The sequence below is a fragment of the Stegodyphus dumicola genome, chromosome X1 (genome assembly GCF_044657685.1).
Source record: "Stegodyphus dumicola isolate Sdum_Otavi_A_Nest chromosome X1, ASM4465768v1".
NCBI lineage: Eukaryota > Metazoa > Arthropoda > Arachnida > Araneae > Eresidae > Stegodyphus > Stegodyphus dumicola.
Window position 1 is genome coordinate 48,979,162 of NC_140780.1, and position 22,809 is coordinate 49,001,970.

At 32.5% G+C, this 22,809-nt stretch overlaps 1 protein-coding gene across 2 annotated transcripts in view; it reads right to left on the reverse strand.

Moving 5' to 3' along the window:
* Positions 1-20,776, reverse strand: part of LOC118191145 (potassium voltage-gated channel subfamily KQT member 1-like) — a 144,931-nt gene extending 124,155 nt beyond the window's left edge. The window contains exon 1 of one of the 2 annotated variants that reach the window (XM_035361949.2): positions 20,482-20,776. The gene's annotated coding sequence lies outside the window, so the exon portion shown is untranslated. Of the gene's footprint in view, positions 1-19,009; positions 19,032-20,481 lie in introns of those variants that run through there. The other variant, XM_085807798.1, reaches the window with a different exon arrangement.
* Positions 20,777-22,809: the final 2,033 nt, after the last annotated feature.

Genomic DNA, 22,809 nt, shown 5'->3' on the forward strand with positions numbered 1-22,809 from the left:
CAAAATATGTAAATATTTATTAAATTATTTATAAATATATTTGAAATAAAGGATTTAGTCATTCATAAACTCCTGTGAAAGTTACTGTGAAGAAATCTAGTTATTAAATATATTATATTTATAAATGATTATAAATATTACCTAAATAAATAACCTTAACATTGAATTGTAAACATAAATTGAAATTATGTTGCCAAATGCGTTTATAAAACTATTTAAGCAAGATTTGTTCGCACTGGAAAGCAATCTGTTAAAAGGTATTGGAAAGTAAATTCTATGAGATGCGTACTTAAGGAAGTAGTAAAGGAGAAGTTTATAATATGTATTGTTAAAATTAACGGGGAAAAAATATGAAGTATTAAAAGATTTATTCCCTTATATTTTATAATAACTCGGTTACAAGTTTCAAATAATATTTAAAAAAATCCTTTTTTATTCCCTTTCAGAAATATTCTGAGACAGTTAAGTACATGGAAATGAGCATCACTATTTAACGTATTTCACTATTAAAATAAAAGGTACACTAATTTGAAATGGACCGAATAGAGCAATAATTATAAATTGACTCAGATTTTCGATTTAAAAGCTGCTTCAGAAGCTAAAAAATCATGTCATATTTGAGAAAGTACTTTAAGAAGAAGCTCTGTAAATAGAAAATAAATAATGTATAATTTTAATATTAATAATACAATAAACCTTGATCTTAATTTTTGTTAAATTAAGCTGCTCTGAACACACTGTTTTGTGAAAGTATAGCATTTAATTCCATTACGAATGAAATGTTATTTAAAAATGTATTCTCTTCACATATTTAGGACTCTGAAATATTGTATAAAAGGAAAATATATATACATTTATATGTATATTTACGACGTAATTACAAAATATTTACATCCGATCGTGTCAAAATCATGGACTTTATAAGAGATAGACTAAGCCAGTGGGCGGGGCGCGCGTCACCGACATGTCGGCAAGAAAGAGTAGGGACGATCTGGTTTACTTTAACACTGAAACCTATGGCATTTGTATCACATAACTCTTTTAAATTATTAAATGTGATATGTTGTACAGTGATGAGATTATGAAAGCCACAGTTTTTTCAAAATAGGATTTAATATATCTCATTAAGGCACTTTTTACTGCATTTCGCGCATTTTTTTCACGCGTAATTCTTGTACAAACATCTTTACTTTGGTAAAACACTAAAAACTCTAAGCACAAAATTTATGAGCTTAATTTTGCTTAAAAATAAAGTAAAATTAAATGAGATTGATAGTACGCGATGCTTTGAAATAAATAAGGTAAAATTAAACAAGATCTGATAATTTTTTTTTTTTAATTTACTGAGCATTTTCAGGCAGTAATTTTCCAAACTATAACATTACAAAACGATCATATTTATTTGATTATATGATCATTAAATTATTAACATTAAAGTGGATTAGTTATTTTAATAATTCATAAAATTCGGAGCGTAAAATTTTCTGAGCGTGATGAAGGAAAAAAAACACAAAATAAAATCTAGAAGCACTCTTTTTTTTAAAGTTTTGTGTGTTACCATTATTTATTGAATATCATGTTCTTCGCCCGTAAACCACATACATTTGAAAACAGCATATCCGTACAGTGCTCGCTCTGAACTCGCTGAGTTTGTTAATCAAAAATTCGTTAAAATTTTACAAAATGTGAAATAGATTAAAACAAATTCGAAATTCGGCCGTCCAGATGCCTATGTTCGGGTTCAGGATCACATTTTTCAAAATTCGATGGCTCTAGATACTGTCGTTTTTGTCACAGTGCGAAAAACACACATGTATTCATGCATGAGCTAATAAATTAAATTAACAATAAATAAAAAAGAAATCTTATGCAGAACTAAAAATAAATTTTAAAAAATAATCATTATAAAATACAAGCAAAATTAATTATTACGGTTAAATACAATTTTAATATTAGAATTAAATGTATAAAAATTATTATGGAGTCAAAAGTGTTTATCACTATGATGTATTATGAAATATAATTGAAATAAAATTCCCTTATAGAAATTGTGCTATAATACTCATCTATAATTTTAAAAAAGGAGCACAATTTAGAATTTTAAACAAAACTTTCAAAAATTCGTTTTTAAATATTTTAATATTTTTTACTTATTTACACAAAAAAAAAGCATAAAAATTGCAAGAGAAAATTGCTTGTTTGAAATTTTCTATTAGTTAGATTTAAAATATTATTTTCTAAAAGAAGTAGTTACAAATTTCCTTACAGCATAGGAAAAGCTAAAAAAATATCCAGTCCTGAAAGCATGCAATAGCTTTATAATTATTTGGAATGTTAATTATGCTCGATAAATATGCTACATTTTTAAAAATCAATCTCAATTTCAAAAATAAAAACATGTAGAAATTCTAATTTGTGAAATGAGGCGCTACAACCAGCTTTTTCTTGACAATTATACACGCTGCGATAGGCAATCAATGTAAATTTCTGGAAGTCGTCCCTACTCCTCCGGATGTGATGAAGGTGACAGCGATGAAGGTGACAGCCGACAACGCCTCAGACAAGGGAGAAAATCCGTTTGGGTTAGTCTATTTCTTATAAGGTCCGTGGTCAAAATCCATTGATTTTAATGGTAAGTCACTGAATGTTTTGATCTCCACGAAGGGATCACCGGTACTTCAAAGCAGTGTACGGAGAAAACCGGTTACGGCCTCTCCTTTTACTTCCTACCTCATTAATCATACGCTACTCTAATAGGTATGTATCTGTCTGTTTCTTTAAATTATCTTTTATTAAAAAAAATATAAAGCATTAGGTTTTATTTTGTTTACATACAATATTTGTTCATTATAAATGTAATTTTCTTGCGCTGAAAACATTTAACAAAAAAAGGCGGAAGGATTTTTTTGGGGTAGGCTAGCACGAATTAATCACATTTCAATTAATTTCAATGGGGAAAATTTATTTGAGATACGAGAATTTTAGCTTACGAGCTCGGCCACGGAAGGAATTAAACCCTCATCTTAAGGTACCACTGTATAGGAACCTGGAGACCGCATTAAAAATAAGACTTTGTTATTTGTCCAAATTTTTTTTTTTTTTTTTTTTTTTTTTTTTTTTAATTTGACATTGCCAAAACAGGAACATTTTAGTCATTTAAAACACTTCTATAATTGGAAGTATATGACTACGACCAACGATTGCGAAAATTAAGCCTCGAGTAGGGACTCTTAAGGCGGGTAAGGGGGTGGCTATATATAAATATATATGTGTGTGTGTGTATACGTTTGGCACTGTCGATTGCAATAAAAAAAGAGGTGCATAACTATATGTTATAGTAGTTCCATATACAAAATTTCAAGGTTCTACGGCTAATCGTTTTTGAGTTATGCGAAATACATGCATATTGTTACGAAATGTCCAGGGGCGGTAAGATAGCTTTCCCGCAAAGCAGATTTAGGGTTGCCAAAAAATGGCAAGGGAAGGCATGGCAGCTACATATTAATCCATAGACGGATCAATGGCAGCTACATATTAAATTTTAGACTGACATTTTCTCAGGTAATTCCAGTATGCTGAATTAACCATTAAATAACTTAAGGTTTATTGTAAAACCGGAAATTTCATAATACGGAAGCGCCACCAGCTATCGGCCAGCAAACTACATGTACTGACTGTACCAACAACATTACGACAGTCATATTGTTTGGCAAAGCCCCAATCTATCTTTTTTCCTTCAATGGCAGTCGCGCACATAATATTATTCCATATCTTCTCTAAAAATGAAAGCGCCGAATTTGCCAAAAATACATAATTAAAATGTATTCGCGGACAGCAGTTTGAAACCACTGTGTTAGGGAACCCAAACTCTTCGTTAGTGAGCTTTTCTCTTACACAAAAACTAAAAGCATTAGGTGTCCCTGAAAGAATGCCATCCCTAGGTCTTCGGACTCTTAAACGGGCCCAGTCGAACAACAGTTGATATTTGCTTTAACTGATTAATAGCCCAAATGGAATTCACAACACCGAAACTGAGAAAGCTAACTTTTAGGTTCGCATCTGGAAACTCAATTTCGCACAAACAACATTCAGTGTGATCAGATATAGCACATACATTGCATCAGTTCATAACAAACCTACACGCAAGCAACATTAATTCAGTATTCCCTTCTTTAGCTTGCGGCAAGCTTAAGGAGATTAATATTAGCCTCAAGAGTGAAAATTATCCCACATCGTGGAAGAATAGTCTATCTCCTATTCTAAAGCCTTCGAACTCAGCAACAAGCTACCGGCCTATTACCTGTTGTCATCCATAAGTAAAATTGCCGAGGTGCCATTACTGACAAGGATGAATTCATTCATTGAAGACAAAAATGTCTAACCCCCATAGCAGTTTGGATTCCGACTGAATTTATCCACAACGCACCAGCCCCATAGGGTGATTGAACTAATCTCCGAAGGACTATACCATAAAAAGTCAACTGTTGGACTTTTCCTTGACATAGCCAAAGCTTTTGATAATATGTGGCTGGATAATCTCATTCACAAATTACTCATCCTGGGGTTCCCAGGCGACATCACAAACATCATTAAATCCTACTTTTTATTCTAAATACTACATCATTAAATAGTTGGTCGTTCGAATCTCTAACACATACTCTTCCCAACGAGCTATATTGACTGGCATACTACAGGGCTTACTACTTGAGCCCACGTTTTGTAATTTGTATGTGAACGACATCCAACACCATACTAGCCTTCTATGCAAATTGGCACTGCGATCCTGCCACAAAACGCTTTCTTTCGTCCAGCAACATCAGCATTACATAACCACATTCACTCCAGACCTGGATTGCATGATGAAAATTGAGATAAAGTTCGACAAATCTACTGCAGCACATTTACAAGAAGAAAAAAAAAAAAAAGAAAGAAAAAAAAAAAAAAAAGAAAGAAAAGTACTGGTACCCTGTTCTCTCTAGGCAACCACGTTACCTTGGGCTAGGCGAGTCCTCTATCTCGGAGTGATTCTCCACCAAAATATCTTTCATGGGCCGCATATATACATTGTATTATCCAGAAGTTCCGGGATAGCAAAGCTAGACGCTTCCCCTTAACTGGACGGAACAACGTCTTCTCTATTGAAAAGTTATTTATAAATCCATACGGCACCTTATGCTTTGTTATGCCAGCTCTGTATGGGCATATTCATGTTTTATCAACAGAAAGCACCTACAAAGAGGCCAAAGCTGTTTCCCGAGAAAAATCTTCGGTAGTCCGTGGAATGTTCGGAACAACAAAATTCACGAACAGCTAGGTGTTCCTCAGCTATACACTATCTAACTAGCGAACAAATTTCAAAAATCTCGGAGAAACCAGCCATTCTACCATACCAAATTTTAATAATTTTCAAAAATAATTATGATTATTGGTCGCCAAATAATGCCAGGCGGCCAATGACCATATTAAGCAGTAATATCTGAATCACTAGCAATTGACGTTATGTTTGTTATTTTGTACTTTCTCTATTATTTTGCATTTTGTACATTACTGTATCCACATCGCCTGATTATTCCACTGACTCTATGTGCTCGCGTATCATGTGTTAAGATAATTTGATTTGACAGCAACTCTAACGATGTGAACTCTAAACGATCCCTTGAATAGGATATGTATTATGTTAAGTGTATATAGCAAGCTGGTTCGAGAGAGAAGATTCGAAATAGATGTCACCTTTAAAGAAAGATTTCGCTTAGACAGAAGAAAATTTATTATAATATCAGTTGAAAAAATTAACAGTTTATATTCTTACAACAAAATCTTCAATAATCTGATTGTTGTATTCAAGTTCATTGTTTATTTACTCGTTTATTCGATTATGGCAAAGCATGACAGGATTATCTGGATTAAAGCAATGCATGACTCCATGGAGGATTTTCTAAGGAAAATTGTCTTGTATTCACCTCATATATGGGGAAAATTACAGAAACGCCACTCATATAGTCAGTCATTCAGCGGAAATTCTTAAGGTGGATTACTAGCGCTCAGCTGTCTTTCCCCCTCTGCCAGTGTCGGGCATATTTGGAACCAATCCTAATTTAGTTTCTCATTCTAAAGAGCTTGGCTCCTGCAATCCCCCCGATTCAGATCCCGGCTAAGACCATGGAAAGAGACGAGACTTTCAAATAGCATCATTAATGGCTTTTACACAATTGCCTCCCCTTGACCCAAAGCTACCTCTGCGAACTGATAAGCTATAGAGGCAACGCTGTATATGGGAAACTCCTGAAATTACAACCAACTACACTCTACTGATTTGCATCATTTACGATAAGCAGAAACGAAAAATAATGTAAACTCCGCATGACAATTTTTGATGTCGGAAAAAGATTAAGAGTGCCGGTGCACTAGTTTTTGAAGTTTTGTGCAGAAAAAGAGTTTGAGAAAAATAAAAGCAAAGACAGCAAACCTTTCGACAACTTTTGACAATTGCTATTTCAAAAAAATTGGATTTTAAGGGGGCTGCAAGTGCATCTCTCTGCTGGTACCCCCATGCTTAGCTTTGGCATCGTTTCTAAAGTATACAGAACGTTCTTGATACTTGCCAAGTAATTAAACCCGAATTTCTTATGAAAACAAACAGAGAAGAAAGAGATCCACGACAAAGCAGTTGATTTTGTGCAAAAGTTTCCAGATGTGCCATCAACATTTCTATCTCAGTTAGCGTTACTTAAGTTTATTATTTACGTTTGGTTTCTTTGATTACGGCAAAGCACATGAGGGCTATCTGCCTGAAGGGAGGGATGTCTTCGAGGAGGACTTTCTAACGTAAGCTGGCTCGTATTCACGTTGTACATGGGGAAAATCAGGAAAACACCCACACAGCCACTCCCAGTCTTCAGCGATTTTACCGTTAGGCCACCGGTGGACCGACGCCATTTAAAGAGGAGCTTGAAAAAATTAATAGTGTCAAAGGATTAGCAGAATTGTTGACATAAATCACAATTCACTTTCATCCAGTTTTCCTGATGTGTGTATGCAGAACATGCATCGTGTACTTGAATCCAATGACTAAGGCTGAACAATCATTCTCAAACTGAAATTAATACAAAAAAAAAAAAAAGAAAGAAAGAAAGAAAGAAAAACTATTTGCGAAGCAGTGTGTGACAGGAAAAGCTTGCCATTTTAGCTTTGCTCTCAATTAAGAATAATCGCTACCAAAAAAATTAACTTTGTTAAAATAATTAATGAGGTTGCTTCCTCAACAGTTAGAAACCAGAAACTTTTGTAATCTAAATTCAAAATATACTGAATAATTGATGGAAAATATTTAATAGACCTTAAATTATATCGAATATGTTTCATATTACGCTCTGTGTGATGTCAAATAGCTTCAGATATCTTATTTATTTTCACATAACAGGATTAAACAGGAATAAAATATAACATATAATGGCGCGCAATACGAGGCATTTATTGAAGAATCGTTTATTTGAATAAAGTGCATAAAGCTACTTTAATTATTAAGAAAATAATCAACCATAACTAGAAAAAAAGTGATAAAGGTTGGGAGAAATAATAAAGAGGGAAATGCCATTCTCATCTATTGACATATTGGTCCTAAAGGGCCATTCCCACTAGGGTTTATCTGAGCTAACAGAGACAACTAATGTAGCCGTCCCATCTCCATAACCAGTTTTTCCCCATAGGGTAAGAAGTTGAAAAATCAGAACTGCAGGCATAGCGGAGCTAGTCGACACAGGGAACTAACTTTGTTAGCTCAGATAAACCTCAGCGGGAACGGCCCTTAAGTCTCGAGTTACGACCCTGCAGTCATCAGATGGAGGAATAAAGTTTCGTTGCAAAGCTTAGGATGTTAAAAGTTGAGGCAAACATACCTACCACCTAACTCATTTAAGGGCCGTTCCCGCTGGGGTTTATCTGACCTAATGGACTCGGTTCCATATGTCGACTAGCTCCGCTATGCCTGCAGTTCAGATATTTTAGCTAGCTGCCCTATGGTAAAAAAACTGGAGATGGGTTGGCTACGTCAGTTGTCTCCATTAGCTCAGATTTACCCCAATGTGAACTGCCCTTTACAGGTGTTGACGGCTGTTCCCACTGGGGTTTATCTGAGCTAACGGAGTCAGTTCATGTCTCGACTAGCTCCACTATGCCTGCAGTTCAGATTTTTCAACTTGCTGCCCTATGGGAACACACTGGTTTTGGAGATGGGTTGGCCAATGCCAGTTGTCTCCATTAGCTCAGATAGACCTCAGTGGGAACGGCCTTTAACTCGCAAGCAGTGCCAAACAGACCCAAAAGAGTAGGAGATAATGGTGTTTCTCAGTTTAAAGCGTCAGCTGCATTCCATCTAAAGTTATACAAAAAATTATGTTTCACATATGCACGTAGGGAAAAAACACATAGTATATGCTAAAAAGTTAGCTTAAGACACAATATGAAATGTACCCGAATTGCATAAGAATTCTCTTTACTTTAACAAATAAAATCTTCCAAACTTCTTTTGAAAAAAATTTAATATTTAAATAAATTTTAAAGGACTAAAAACAACATTATACATACATACTATGAGTTTTTGAGACTTGGATATCAGTTTTACACACAAAGTTAAAAATACATATTTTTATCACACAAAAGTTGCTTCCTATATTTAAAACTATGCAAGATAATTTAACCCCCCCCAAAAGAAAAAGCTACGGAAGTTCTGTATTTCATACACATCTTTAGCAGCAATATTTATTAGAATATCTAGGAGATAATAGCTAAGCGTACTTATAAAGGTTCATTCATATATTTAAACTTGTAATTGGAAGCTCATACAGGATACGTCCACACAGGAAAATGCCTAGCATTCCTAAACCCTCAAGTTTATATTATAACTACATTCATTTGTTTGCACTGCTCAAATTCATCAAATGTCTTGTCATTTAAAAGACTGTTAAATGAATCTGAAACTGAAATACTTGCGATGTTAAGATTTAAAAGTTCCGAAGAAACAGAAGTAATACCTTCAATGCAATGGTTTTTTTTCAACGATATTATTTCTTAAAATGATTTTTTTAGGCTGTGCTATGATTTAACTCTATCCCATCCCAATATTTCTCCTAATTTGATCCAATGACATTTTCTCTTGCTTATGCAGTAGAAAATGGAGCTTTGCATTACATAAGTTATTTGATAAGCATTAATGTTCTTCACACCTTTATAATCTGCTTCTTGTACATTTTTCAGTTTCTGTTTATTTCATTATTGTATTTTTAAATGAACTTTTTATATTAATAATCTGATTCTTATACGTGTTTTTCAGTTTCTTTCGATTTTATTATTGCAGATTTCTTTTTACTTATGAATTTTTTTACCTTTATACTTTGCTTCTAACATATTTTTCAGTTTGAGTTTATTTTATTTTTTTTTTAATTTTTTTTTAAATTATGGGCTCTTAGTAATTCAGTACTTAGCAAGTACTGGAGCACAAATAAATACTTCAATATTTATTTGTACTTCAGTAGTCCAGTTCACATTTTCATTGCAATAATTGTTTTGCCGCTTAGAATTTTTTCTGCGATAAAACATCTCCAGTCAAGTTTGGGTACCATTTATGCATTTAAAGAACAGCAAACTTTTCAATGGAAGTAATTATAAACAAAGTAGATGACGGCTTAATAATATTCAGAAATTCTAAGAAAGCATATTAAATAGAACAGTCGGAAAAAGCTGCTCACATTCATCAAATTAAAAATGTAATTTTATTGATTTAGCTTTAGAGATGCAGCTTAGAACATCAAAAGGCAACCTGAAAGAAGAAAATCTGTTCATTATATTTATGGTGACAACAGGGTTGTGTTTTCCATTAGAATCAATTATTTCATGAAACTATTTTGGAATATTTAATTTTTTATGTACAACCACAAGCAAATGACAAAGGTTGAAGTTTTATTAGCACTTTTTTCCATATTTTATATTCTGCACATCATGCAATTCTTTTAAAGTAAATTTGACTTTTTTGAGGTACTGTGTTGCTTATTTTCGCCTTTCGTGCTTACTTATATATTTTGTTTCTGTGTAAAAATATCTGTTGCCAAAAACAAGTGAAAAGATGAGTTGAGATGAGATAACCAGTAACTATCTGTAATTCTTTCAAGAAATTTCTCAGTGCTAAAGATGTGCAAGCTAACATAAATTTCCATCAATTCAATGACAAATATATGCACATCTGCTTAAAATGAAGCATGTGCGTATATAATCATCATCTGCTGCTTTTTCGGCAGATGTGCATTTCATGCAGGTGATTCATTTTTCGCAAAAATCACAGCACCTAAATAAAATGGCCAAATTAATAATAATAATTAGAAAAAAGAATGTGAGAACAGACTTTAATTTCCCCCCCCTTTTTTTTTCCTTTACAAAACTGTCCCTTTTTATTTAAGTTGCAATCCAACTATCTTGGAAATTTTCTCTCTTATTTATTACTCAAACTCTGATTTATTACTAGCTTTTGAAAAACTTGAAAGAAGCAGAACCTAGCTCCGATGATTTTAGCTAATCTTAAACAATGGGTACCAGTGGGGAGTTTGTATGAGCCCTTTGTTAAATTTGTCTCTAATTTGCAAGCTCTGTTTGTTTGTTTATTTACTCCAAGAAAAACACACTTCTTCTGTGTCATAATCACACTTTGAGAAATACTCTAAATTTTATATTTAAGCATGAAAAATTACTATTTTGTGGATTTCATTGACATGGCTTTTAACAGAAGAAATGTCAAATGAAATTTCTAACAACGTAAAGAAAGCTAAAGTCAGTATGGTGACTATCGCTACTAAGCACTGAAGATGAGCTTTTAGCTTGATGAACAATATCTCCACACCAGGAAGATTATCTTTGACTGTACAGCATATTTCAGATTTAATGGGGAGGGGGAAGTAACACTTTCTGGCATAAACTGTGTGATGCATAATTAAATGTATGCATTATTTTATGCAATTTTTTTTTAATATTAAAGATTTTTTGGTTCTTTCTCATTATCCACAATCCCTTGAGTAATATTCATGAAGGAACACACTATGTCACTGAAACAGGCAACCTATGATGTCGCCAAAATATATTTATGTGGCAACTTAGGTTTGCATACAAGCGCCAGACAAGCACAGATTTCACCTACAAATTCAAAGTGTTTTTTTTTTTTTTTTTTTTTTTTTTTTTGTCTGTTTGTTTTTAATAAGAACATTTTTTCTCTTGTAAAGAATAGTAATGGGACTATGGAATTTGCCATCTGATGAAGTAGAAAAGCTGCATTTCTTCAGAAATATCCCATTTTGTCCAACAGTACAGAATGATTAAATTCACATTCCATGAATCTGTACATCTCCGATGTTTTTTAAGCAAAAACAGATCACTGTGAACAACAGCATGCACAATGGCAAATTTGTACAATCTTCTGTTCTTTTTTTTTTTTTTTTTTTTTTTTTTTATGTGAAACAGATGACTATGTATATGGGGAACCCACATCGCAAAAAAAAAAAAAAAAAAAAAAAAATATGTAAGGATTTCTTGCGAAACATAATGGTTTCTTTAAGGATGATTCTCGCTTTTTTTAATTTTACTGATTCATTGTTCTTTAACAGAGTTCTTGGTGCACTACCATTTTTAAACTGGCTGTTCCTTTTGCATATCAGCTTGCCAAAAATTAGTAGGCAACATTTTGGAGAAGGTTGCGGAATATAAAAAAAAGCCTTTTTTTAATGTTTTTTTATTGCCTCATGTACGATTATTTATATTTTCTGAAAGAAGTAAAACAATCAAAATTTTATTTTGATAAGATAGAGCATGTGCCCTCTGTTAAAATTTTCATCATAACTGGATATTATTAATGAAGTTGAAGCAGAAGCAGCTTAGACATGAATTAGAAATAACACTAAATAAAATAAGAGTATTTTTTTAATTATAAAACTAAACCCTAGTTGTATTTCTCTCTAGCGTGACTGAAACAATACCCACATTTTCCTAAAATTTTGCTTTTGTAGCTTTATTATCTATCAGATTTTGCTATGAAATTAGTGGTATACTGGCATTTTGAAACAATTTGACAAATACAAACCTTTCACAACGACTGGCATACTAATCACGACAGCATAGTTAAGATTCAGTTCAAAGGATGATGGTTTACTTCAAATATAACTGAATTGAAGATTTATTACACACAAAAAGTTACAATAGAAAAAAAAATATATTTTATACACTTGATGTAAGCATTCACAGAGGGGATTCTTAAAAATTTTTGTTGCATGGGACACATATATGTTAACATAAGAAAGCCAGAGACTATACATGAACTTTGTAAAAATAATGACATTGGAGAAAAAGATTACATCATCTGGCTATAACTACTGTAGGAAAAAAAAGGCCTCAGTAAAAAAGACACAAATAATGGCACTAGAAAATAAGAAACCACTAATCTGTAATAAGGAAAACAGAAATGTTGGAAAGCTGAGAAAGCAAACTTTGGACTAGTCGATCATTCATGGTGTTGACTGCAGAAAGATGGTCGGATGTCAAATGGGAGGCTTGATTGCACCTCTAATGCTGAAGCACTAGCTATCACATACTTAGAGTTCATCTGTGCATACATACAGAATTAGCATTAATTTAAAGAACAAGTTGTAAGTGCAATTTAGAGTCATCTGTCATAAAAATTTTACTTATTATTTACATAATTAAGTACTGCATATTCTTCACTTTCATTTTAATTAAAAAACATGACAATTTTTGGTATAGGAAACAAATGTTTAATTAAATCAATACCCAAGTTTGAGTACGAAAACAAAAGAATTACAGCCCGTAAAACAAAGTAATCTAATCAAAGCAGATTCTGTAGCCATGTCATTTAGATTTTAAATATTTAATACACAATGAACCCTCTTGTGACAACCACTGCTCCAGGACAATAACTTCTAAAAGTGACCAGTATTATTTCCAGAAGTATAAACAAATACTTACATCATCAAGCAGTCACAGACCAAAGGGAATGAGCGATCAGATGAATTCAATGTATTCTACAACTAATATGCTAGTATATTTTACTCTTAAGTAGTTACTTCATTATGGTTCAGTGTAAAGTTTAAGAAAACATATTAATTATACTCTATGGATGAGTAGCATGCAACTCATTCAAGGCAGCGTTTTATATCCAAGAATTAACATTTCAAAAAAGAAAATTAAATAAATGCAATACTTCATATTAAACTTTATATCAGGATTTTTTTTGTAGAAATATATTAACATAATTAGGGATCGAGAGTAGAGCAAGCCCTTGCTAAGATGACCACCCACATTTTCACACAACTTTGCATCTCATGAAGGCTGCCTTATAGGGGTGACTCTTAATACTGATGCCTATGTTCTCAGTAATACTCGTCACTTTCAGACATGGTCACCTTAGGAGATGGTCAACAGAAGAAGGTTTATTGTACTTATTCTAAAATAAGATTATTACATAAATGATACTATTCTAAATGGATTCAGCTGTATGTAAAGAATTATACATGATAAATATAATACAGTCAAAAGTCTATAATCCGGACTTCAGCGATTCCACATTATCGATTTTTCTGGATTATAGATCATCAGTTTTAATCTGGTAAGATGGCATGCAGAAATTATTAAATTAAAAATATGAAACCGTAATTTATGAAATAAAGAACAATTATGATCTAAAGGTTATCAAAATTTACAAAAAAAAAAAAAAAGCTTAATATTTATTTGTTTACTTTATTAAACATTTCTTTCAATGTAAGTTGTTTAAGTTGTTTTGTTTTTTATGTGATAATACTTTCTCTTTAATTCTATAAACAGTCATAATTTCTTGTTCAGTTACAAAGTTCCGCTGTTCAAGTCCTATAATTGCTGTGCCGAGAATACCGACTAATTTGTCAATCGAAATTTTTTCGTTTTCAATAACCTCCGTGTCACTTTCTTCGCTAGCGGAAGCGAATTATAATGACGAGGAATTTGATTTAAATCATATCAAAGACGGAGTACATCGAGATGAAATACTACATTTAGTAAGGAATTATAAGCCAAATAAAATAAAAACATCTGCCCTGAAGATAAGGATAGTGCTGACAGATCAACTTCCAGTTCATTGTGCGCCGTGACGTTCCCCCCCCCAAACACACACACAGACACACGCGCAGAGCAGCGTGAAATTGATAAACAGATTTCGAAATGGTTAGATAAACAAAGCATATGCCTTTATCCATTTTTTTTGCAGCAATTCCACTTTTTGTTTAATGGACTTCGAAACATACTTTCACTTTCTAGATCCTTTACATATTAGTAAATATATATCGGAAATTCTATTTGACATAATCGAAAGTTAAGCTTACTTTTATGAAATTGCTCTAACAGTCTGCAAAAAATAATAAGACGGATCCAATTCGAAGATTAAGGAACAACGCAATCTGCAATATTAACTGAATTAGATAATTTTAGCTTAGCTTATACTGTCTGTTATACATTAAACGCGCATTCGTAAACGTATTTTGCTCATGCGCACATGCATATTCGCAGCCGTAAAGGTCTTACGCGCACGTGTCAATATGACGCATGTGCAGAAAGTTTGTAGCTTTGAGGTCCAAATTATAGATCATTCCGGATTATGGGTGTCCGAATTAACGACTTTTGACTTTATACATATAATAAAATAAAACATCTTAAATCAAGCTGTGGGTTATGAATAAAGTGTTTTTTTTTTTGGCCGGGGCCATATAAAGTCATTAAGTTCCATGTAAATAGCCAGCAATCATTTTTAAAATAAGACCAGGAAAAATCTACTTAAATTAACAAATTTTAAATATGAAATAAATAATTGATAAACTAGTATTATAAAATTATAAAGTAAAAATATAACTTTTAATTTAATTAGATTTATGACATGAGTAAAATTTTGTTTCACATGAATTCTAGCATGCAGAGTGTCCAACTTTTAATCTGGATCTGTTTCTGAAATGGCATAAAACATAATGCTATTTAATGACAAGAGAGGAAGACTACAGCCAAACTATCTTGGAAAAATCTCTTCCTTAAGTGGCCTTGATTAGCAGCAACTAGCTCAGCATCTTACCAATAACACTTAATTAAAAAAAACATTAGTTGAATAAGAATTTGGCTGTTTTCCCCATCTTGTGTTCGGCAATATTATCCTGTCGAGACTTAAAGGTTCCTTTTTTTCTAATGCCTTTATTTCCATTCCTTTTCAATATCTGTCCACTGCTTGTAACACAATGCACGATCAAACACGTTTATTTCCTACAAAAATGTCATTTAGTTGATAATGTACAAATGCTGAAAATACGAGAGCAGAATCTTTTATTTCATCACCATCATCAGCAATACTGTGATTTTTATTGTTCCCTGGATCTTTCAAGTTTTATCTTTGGACAAAGTTTCAAGGAATGTAATGAAATGATAAAATTAACCATGATTTTTTAGGTATATAGTTACACAAAGTGAAAATGATTTTTAAAACTCTGTTCATGGTTTCAATGGACCTGGATAAAATCATTTTAAGTGAACTTTTAATGTGTGTATGTCTTTGTATCTCTTCATATATGTACAGTAAAATAACTATTAACTGAGATCTTTAGTTACAAGGCTGGCAATCAGTTTAAAGAAATCATTACGAAAACATCATAATATTCAAAATATTATGATGAAAATCAATAACGTTTGCAAATTCTCTCGTCAGGAATTGATCGTTTGGCCTTTCTCAGTCATTTAATAGCCTTACTTTATGATAAAAAATAATAATAATAATAAAAATCTAGTGAGCATTATGATTGAAAAATGCTGTTTATATGTGTTAAAGAGGAAACCAACAATGAATTTAAAAACACTTTCAAAAGGATGACATTTTGTACTGAATGAATGTATATACAACAGAGAACCTACTTTCAAGTCTTACGTGACAAAGAAATTATTTCAGGCATACAGCAACAAAATCTGCAGTGAGCTATTTTCCTTTCAGAAATGTTTCAGTGCTTTTGGTTTAAGGCATATTTTTCTCAATGACTTTGAGAGTGTTCAGATGATTTTCTTTTGCTTTTCTCTTCCAAACGTATTCTTTGTAAATAAATTCATAAGTCATTTCTTCTCACAAGATGTAGTTACTTCTTAATACTATTAACATCCACTACGGTAGGTAAAAAAAAAAAAAAAAAAAAAAAGTAATACTTTTTTTGTTTCTTTCTTTATCTACACTGAAATGCCACTGAATTGGGGTTAGCAAGTCATCACTCCTCTGGTCTTGGTAATGGCTGCCACACGACAAGGCATAGATTCAATAAGTTTGCGGAAGCATTCTACGGGAATGGCTTGCCAGACTTCGAACAGAGCTGTCCATAACTGATGAAGGATCGCTAGTGTTGCGTGATGTGGTTTCACACCTTCTCTAAAATATCTGAAAGTTAACATAGAAGATACAGGAATGTGCATCGAGCCAGGTAATAAAACCAACTGGGACCTGTGAGGGGTTCATGCTGGAATACTCCATTCCCATGTAAATGACAGGTCAACATAAATGGACAGACATGATCGCCCAGGAATTATACGTGCCAAATGATATTCAGGGAGGTTGGTGCAAATATCAAAGGTCCCACACACTGCTAAAAGAAAACACCACAGACCATGATTTAGCCGCCATAGCCTTGTACAGTTCTAACCAATCACACAGGATCCATGGCTTTATGATCCTGACGCCATGTTCTCTACCTCCTGCTAGGATTAAGCAGTCAGAATAGAGATTCATCACGTCATGCTATTTGTTTCTAATGCTCTAGAATCCATTCTCTGTGTTCTCTTGCCCAGACAAGACGTGAAACTGTGTATGCCATGCATTGAGATATGCCATGATTGAGCAATGGAACTCTCGTGGGTTTACGGCTTCCGAAGCACATAAAGTGAAGCGAGCATTGCACGATTTGTTTACTGACTATACGACTGGTGCACTGATTCAGCTGGTTGGTAATATGAGCTCATGTTTGGCTTCTTTGGCTATATGCAATACAAATGAGCTATCTTGCACCACACGCGTCCGAGGCTAATTGTCCTTTGCAATTTTCCCAAACACTAGTTCCTCTTCCCACTATCCATGTACTCTCAGTATACTCTTGACATTGTCGACTTCGAAAATCCTAGCCCTACGACGATTTCGGAAATTGAATGGCCCATGCATTGAACGTTTACTATTTGTCCTCGATCGAAAGTGTCTAAATAAGAAACTTTACCCATACTGGCAACTGAAACGACTGATTAACAACAACCATAGTACTAGCTAAACATACAGTTACCACAATGCCCTCATGTGAGCATAAATGTAGTGCTATAAAATTTGCAGAGCCATGTCTATCCCTAATTCAGTGGCACTTCTGTATATATAGACAGATATAATTTATTATTAGAAAAGGTTTTTATATATCATCTCCAATAAATAGAAATTTAATTAAAGCTATGAATTATTCGAGAAAATTTTAAGTAGTGTTTTAAGTCAGTATATAAAGTTATTTAGTTTTCTACTGTAGTAAAAATTATTTAAAATCTATATAGAAAAAAAAATTTAACTGTAAGAATACTAAATGTTAAAATTAAAAGTACTGAAAAAGTAGCTATTGTCATTGATTGCAGATTAATTGACTTGTCTAGGGAAAGAACCCAATCTATTATCAATTAACAATAACCAAATTAAATGTTTTGCCCTTTTTTCAAATATGGATTAAATTAGTTACTTTGGTAGAAGTTAGATCATAAGCTTATGATATATATATATATATATATATGGAGAAAAATCATTATTGTTTGTGATAATTAGGACCATAACCACCTCAAATAATCAAACGCTGAATTGATTAAGTTTAAATCACACTAGTTTTTTTTTTTTTTTTTTTTTTTTTTTTTTTTTTTTGACAAGATTTTATGAAATTTTGCACTTGAAATTCTAAAAATAAGCTATTGCAAACAAACTGCAATGATGCCAAGGATTATTATGAAAATTAGGCATGTGTTATTTTATTTGTGGTTTAATTTGGTTGTATGATTTATTTTAATATGTAATTACCTGCCTAAAGGAAAGGATACCTTTATGGAGGAACTTTAAAAAAAAAAAAACTGCCTGATATTCGTGTTGCATATTACAAAAGTAATGAAAATTTACATGCAACCAGCCCATTTACTAGGGTCGAACTACCAGTGTTTAGCAGTTTTAACACTTGGCTACTAGTCTAAGCCTTGAGCAAAGCTCTTTTATTTAGTGTGATATCCTAATGCTTCTCCTATGGATATTTTGTTCATCAAGAATTAGTGTTACCATGCTATGGCTGTTAGAGGTGTAGATCAGCCATAGCATGATGTATAGATGTATCACAAAAAAAAGAGAAGCACTTTAAAAAAAGATTAACATCTCATAAAAATGCGTGACAGAAATCTGACAAAATTTCACAGTTTGTGTAAGTTTTGATGAGTATTTTTATTTAATTTTTTCCTAAATACTTTTGCCACTAAAACTGCAAAATCAGCAGGATTTACACTTTATCAATTCAATTCTTGATTATCCAAGGTGGCTATGATCTTAATTACCTCAAATAATCAAAATTCTACTGCACTTACACACACACACACACACATATATATATATATAAAGAGGAAAAAAAGGGAATTTAAAAAAAAAAAAAAAAACTTTTTCATTGTGAATGTTAATAGTGTTGAGAAGTAAGTACACCTTGCGAGAAGAAATGACGTCCAAATGTAACGACAAAGAATATGCTAGAAGGGAAATACAAAATAAAATCATTTGCATGCTATCAAAGTTATTAAGAAAATACACCTAAGACATTTCTAAAAGGAAACCAGCTCATTTTTTAACTACATAAAGAGATACATTTTAAACTACATAATTATTCTTGTCCAGGCTTTCTTATCTTATTTAATCATTATTTCCTACCTTGTTCATTTGCGGTTTTGCAGCTGAGGATGGTGGTTTGGTAAAACCATCGAAACTAGTCCTGTGAAAATTTTGTAAATATAACGCTGATTTTTGTTGTTTGACTTCTGAATTAGTACATAAAGAGGAAAAGGGGGAATAGCAGCCACTCAGTTCTGTTTCTGAGAAATAAAGCTACATCAGAACTTGAAGCATTTCGCAGTTTTACGACTGAGGAGCTACATGCAAAAGAAATACTACATCTAGGAAAAAAGCTACCTGTTAATGCAATAAAATATATAAAAAATGCATGCCACAAAAATAACATAATTCAGCAACTGATTATAGCAATTTACCTATTTTTTTTAAATTAACTTTAAAGTGTTTTGCTGCTTTTCATTGTCATTTTTATTCAAAAAGTGAATGTGACAAAAAGAATAGCACACCACAATTTGTTGTTACACTCTTAGGCAATACCTTATCTCATTTACACATTGCTCACCAAATAACAAATGTTAAAATGAAATCTCACATTTATTTTACTGAATGTGCTTGGCTAAATGTGTATCACTATGTTGCTGTACATATAGCCATGAAAACACATATGCACTTACCCCCCCCAACCTATTTTCATTCAGTTCCCTCAATTATATTTCCTCTGTCAAATTAGCTTTCATCTATCATAGCAGTCATTCACATTCTCTCAAATGAAAGATAGAGAGAAAAAAAGAATCCTTTTTTTTTGCAATTTTTTTTAATGTCCTCAGGAAATAATACCATTCATCCTATCAAAATAGTTTTTTACAATGTTACTGCATTTTCCTACCATGGATAGGTTATTTCAAATTAATGACATTCTACTTATATACATTATGCAAGAACTATATATATTGAATTAAGCAGTTATAAATGTAGCAGAAGAAATGAAATTTGTTGAAATTTATTACTAATCTCAAATATAACCAAACTATCATATTCAATGGCACTACAATACATATGAATACATCGGCACTAATTATGGCAATACAAACATATGCAAATTCTTCTCTTTCGAGCTAACCAGAGCGTAGATGAGATTGAAAAGGAGTGAGAATATTCTAGTAATAATTCCAGAGAGTTTGCCTCTGATTTTACTGAAATGTGTAGACCACGTAAAGGTATTGTTCTGTCTTACGGGTCGTACCATACATGTATATATATATCATCTGAAAACTTCTCGTTTTTGCAAATAAAGAGTGGTAGACGGAGAATACTTTGCATTTTTGTCCCTTTCTGGAAAACTAACCGACTACCGAGTTCTGAATTTTCTACATAATGCAATCTCACAATAAATATCTTTTGAAAACTTCTGTACATGAAAAGCTTAGAAAACACACGACAAATAACTGGCAAGTCACTTTTATATATAAAGTAAAACACATGCACATTCATCATATATATACATCCATCACACAGGTATGTACACATATATAGTTCTTTTTTAATGCGCTTACCCCGTTCTTTAGCTATCTATCAATTAATGCACATACTCTGTTCACATGACTTTAAATATATTTATCCATAAAATTCTGATGAATGCTTTTAAACAAATCATAACTTTTCTCTTTCATTCATTTAAAATCATTAACTGAAAAGCAAGGCTCAGCGGAAGTTAATGCAACTCGCGTCTAACGAAATATTTACAAAAACACATTTTAAACAGCCCTAACAAAAAATCAGTCACTAATTAAAAACAAAAAAAAAAAAAAAAAAAATTATTCACGGATCGTCAAAAGTCGAGAGGTACTCTCATTTCCCAGTTCACAACGAAAACATTACAGAATATACCATTCTGGCTGCTAGATGGCGCTCCCACCACGTGAATTTGTAAAAATGTCTAAGTACCGATTTGCTGATCTAGAGGAATCTGCTACAAAAGCGTGATGCGCTATGGTCCTGCTTGTTACTATGCTCTTAATTGCCTATCCCTCATTTGACTGAAAGTAAAAGGTACATATTTCTTAGTTTACAGGCTCGAAATGTACTCATTTCATTCATTTCCCTAAATTTTAATTGACAAAGCCGGTTAAGTAATTTCGCCCTCCCCCCACAAGTCGAGATTTGAGAGTCTCCCAAAGAACTCCCCTTCAAAATTGTATTTTCTAGACAATATTTTTATTGCCTATTAATAAATTTATTGCTACTAGTCATTTTATTTTGAAAACAAAGAAAGTTTTCCCCAATAACTCCTATTATATTTACAAACTCTTTTGCTCTCTAGTTGTTCTTGAAAATTAAAATTTTTTCCCCAGATTCCGTTTTCAGGAGTTTTGTTCGCTTTATTTTCTGTTTCATTATATTATTTACTCGCAATCATATTCTCATTTTGCATTTCCTTTGAACATTTAGTTAATTTTCTATCTTGTCGTGTTTTCTTCAACAAATTCATCTTTAATAAGACACAATAACACGCCGATTAAATACTAATTCAGAAGTCAAACAACAAAAATCACCGTTATATTTACAAAATTTTCACAGGACTAGTTTCGATGGTTTTATCGAACCACCATCCTCAGCTGCAAAACCGGAAAAAAAAAATATTCCACACACTTTTTTTTCCCCCGGCTTTGCAGCTGAGGATGGTGGTTCGATAAAACCATCGAAACTAGTCCTATGAAAATTTTGTAAATATAACTCTGATTTTTGTTGTTTGACTTCTGAATTAGTAAATTCATCTTTATTTTGTCTTTGGCTTTATCTGGAAACGTTAGCACAATCCATATTCAGCAAAGAGACTACTCAGAGAGAAACTACGAGTACCAGATATTAGCAAAGACTAAATAAATTTATTGTCTATTTTATCAACCTGTCTGATAGAAATATTATGGTGAAGTCCAACCAGTTGACTGTATTTGCCAAATCTAGCTTCTGACAGACAGACAAAGTAGACAGATGTACAAAACCTACACCTTATCCAAAGTTTTTCAGCTCCGATGTTGATGAGAATGAGGATATACTACAAAAGCCTGGAAGTTTAAGATAAGTACCCTTTTTTCATCTAAACTAAATCAAATTTCTATAAATAAGTGCTTTTAAATCAATAAATTTTAATTTTTCATCAGTTTTTAGCATTAAACAATACTTGAAAATGCTCATTGCTTGTGGCTTTCTTTGTGGTTACCATTGCAAACAGACGCCAACGTTATTAGTTCACGTCTGTCACCACCTACATAAGGCTCAAGCCCCCCCCCCTTATCTTGTTTCGAGGAATCTCGTGAGAGGGAAAATTGGGGATTTCGGGCATCGCGCTACTTCCCTCTCTGACCTTTTGGTTTCCCTTTTTCTTAGATTGCGTAAATATATTTTCTCCTTTACATAATATTATACCTCACCAACTTTTTTTTCTCATACTGTTCCTTGCTATCTGTTAAATGTCCATATGTAAGGGATGGAATATTCTTCACTGCCTTAAATAAATTTTTAGAAGTAGAAGCTTATATAAATAACAGTGTGCCTCATTGTGTTGAACTAGCATTAATTAACTAATAATAAATTATGATAGTAAAATAATTAAACTTGTAATAAATTATGACAGTTAAATTAAAACATACTAAGTTTTATTTAAGTTTTTAATACATATACTCTGTAATTTACACACACACACGTGTGTGCGGTTGTGGTCTTGTATTGTGTATAGGCTCTATGTTCTTTGTCTGCTGCTGTTTTTTGAAAAATGTATGAAAATGTTGGGAACGAAAATAACATAAGTTACTTTAGTTAAATTAATATATACTTTTGTCTGATGTTATGGGTCTTTTGCTGTTGTGTCTCAGGATGCAAGC